Genomic DNA, 3,159 nt, shown 5'->3' with positions numbered 1-3,159 from the left:
GAAGAAGAAGAAGAAGAATACACGAGCCATGGCGATAATAAATTATATTTTGTCGTCATGAGATGATGAGGATTTCCTTGATATTGTTGATCGCAGGCCACAAGTAGTGCGAAGACCTCCAAAGTTTTACGAAAAAATGTACGAAGTTGATTCACGAGCTCGATTCCGGTAATCCGGTTATCAAAAGATACCGTTAATGCGGTGCTGGTGAATATCCGGCGTGAATTAGAACATGCAACGCAACAGTGAGTACTGTGATATAAAATTTTTAATGCACATTACAAACGGCTCCTCAAGCCCTAGTCGGATCCCAAAATTAGGGATATCCGTATAATAATCTTTGATTGCCTGTGTTATTGAAAATTGGGATTATAGTAAACTGGGATGGATATAATTTTAACCTGGCCGTGTTTATGTTTTTCAGAAATAATGTTACATCCCCAGTGAACCGGGTCCTTCTGAAATTGAGGTTTTACGCAACTTGGAGTCATTTAATTTCAGTAGGTGATTTCAGTGAAGTGAATAAGACCAGTGCATATAGAGTCGTGCATCGTGTAACTAATGCGATTGCTCGCCTTCTACCAAATATTATATGTTTTCCTACGCTCGCCAATGAAATCAAACATGTGCCAATTCGATTTTGTGATATTGCACGAACATCAGGAGTGCTGAGTTGCGTGGACTGTACACATGTGAAAATTTAATCGCTTGGTGAATAATTAACATGTACCACATTGTTAGTTATAAGTTTGTAATCATAGGAAAAGATGGTATAACATGATTAATAATATTACATCCCATATTAACTCTTGTTACTGGTGGAGATAATGCAGAATATTTTAAAAATTGGAAAGAATATTTCGCCATAAATGTGCAAGCAATTTGTAATGCCAACTTAGAATTCATTGACATAGTAGCACGATGGTAAGGATCTATGCATGATAGCACGATTTTACAATTTAAGAATGAATACGTGCCTTGTTCAAAGCTAGCACATGCTAGCGATGATGCTATTATACTTGGTGATGACAGTTATCCACTTCGGTCTTATTTAATGACACCACTACAAAACCCACACATTGGAGCTGAACAACTGTATAATGATTTGCAAGTGAGAACACGTAATACCATCGAGCAGGTGTTTGAAATTTGGAAAAGAAAATTCCCAGTATTAGTTCCCTAAGGATCTTGCTTTCAAACTATTGAAAAGACTTTGCCAGTAATTGTAGCAACTGCTGTTCTGCATAATATCGCTCGTAGAGCCAGTGATCTACTACCACTGGATGATTGAGATGTTAACCTACCTGCACCATGGGATGAACTGTTGTTACAAGGAAATGGGCTTGAAGCGAATCATGGGATTGCCAATAATGATGTACAAAATATATTGATCAACGAGTATTTCCAAAGGTACGCCGCTTGTCATACTCGTATCGAAGTCAGGATCTTAAACTTTTATATATGATAGCAGTCAGTAGTCAATACATTACTTTAAACTTATTTCAGCTTGCTAGAGTGAGTTACTGACAATCAAAGGAAGTTTCAGTGCAGACCATACATATTCTCGGACGGACAATTGTGCATAATATAATGTAATAATTATTGATTAAATATTTCATCAACATAACTTTCAAAAATGAAAGGTAAGCAAATTCATACATGTAAGCAAAATAGACATAGGTATTTATTAACACAACAATATGTATCACAACATAAACCTTAATCATGTGATAAAATTGAATATCAAGAAACACCTCATCACGACTTGGAATTGTATTTTGAATTGAAACGCTAAAGTGAATTTTGATTTTGACTCTCTGAGTAATGCGTCTTTGGTTGAAATTACGTTTCAGTACTTTTACCTCCAGTTGTTTCTTTTGTGGCTGCGTTTTCAATATTTGCATTTCTATTTCAGCCTTTGCTCTCAATATCTTCTTTCACCATCTCCACCAATTCAAACTTTGATTGCGCCAAAGCGGCAAAATGTTTATTAGAAGTAGCAGCATTTACTCACGTCGCAGTTGTTGATGCTCGCACCCTTTTCCACTGCAAGTTTGATACGGTAGATGATCCTGGCTGTGATATCAATGGACGATGTTATCAAATTGATACACAAAGTCGAGATGGTGACATGTCATAGGACAATGTTGCGTCCACGTCTGCGACTGTCAATTGCTCATTCGACTGATTTGCCATTAGTTCTATGCTTCTTTTCTGCCGTAGCATTTTTGGATCCCAGCTGCTCCAATCAGATTGCACTGTTTCTTTAAGACTCTACAATGAGAAGAAAAATTTTCAATAATTCCTTTCCACAGCTATTGAGATCCTAGGTCGATAGCTATTCAATTGTTCTTGCATAATAACATCACTTAAAATGAACAAAAAGCAAACAAATGGAATTATTATGCTACTTCTACTGCATATGATAGCAATTCTAAATTATGGACAGTATTTGCCTCTACTACCATAAATTCGTCCTCGTTTTCGTCATCATGTTCATTACTGAACTTTTGAACCATTTCAGGTTTATTATTGCCTAAAACTATAATAACTATATATCATGTATGGCAATTCTATGCAATAATATAGCTTTCTGAGATAACATTACCTGCAGTAGCATTGCTATCAAATACACTTACCAAATCATAAACGGATAGTTGGGTTATCGCCCCTTACCAGATTCAGTAATGAATCTTCTTTCACATCCATTGTGCCATCACCTTAACGAGAAAAGTTTTTATTTAAAGAACAGATTAACACAATTCCTGTTTCCTGTGTCCTTTCCTTATTCGGTGGGATCTTTGCCATAATTAATTAGAAATATGGATACATACCTGTCGCAAAAAGTTCTTGGCGGATTGCAGCATAATGCTTGCGATTTGTTTTTCAGATTTTCCTATAAACTTCAGCGAGTTACCATTTCTGTGTTCTCAAACGCATTTATTTTCAACTCATCGGCAATTTTTTTCCAACATTCCTCCTTCTGCCTTGACGTCACCCCATCAGTTTTCTCACTCTCCATAATGTTCTGATTTTCTTTGATTTCTAATTTAGTTACCATTTTCAGTTTTTTGCTCATTGTAAAATTCCCTAATCTTTTTTTCTTTATATCCATTGCCGAAATTGAGTTTTGACTTTTTTTATGCTCAAAAATTTTTG

General features: G+C 35.8%; 1 pseudogene; it reads left to right on the top strand.

Annotated features, from left to right (window-relative positions):
* The first annotated feature begins 251 nt into the window (after positions 1-251).
* Positions 252-1,089, top strand: LOC124416203 (annotated as a pseudogene).
* The last annotated feature ends 2,070 nt before the right edge of the window (positions 1,090-3,159 follow it).

This window comes from Diprion similis, chromosome 2, assembly GCF_021155765.1.
Source record: "Diprion similis isolate iyDipSimi1 chromosome 2, iyDipSimi1.1, whole genome shotgun sequence".
Taxonomy (NCBI): domain Eukaryota; kingdom Metazoa; phylum Arthropoda; class Insecta; order Hymenoptera; family Diprionidae; genus Diprion; species Diprion similis.
The sequence above is the reverse complement of the archived record's forward strand: the minus strand, read 5'-3'. Positions and strand labels throughout refer to the sequence as shown.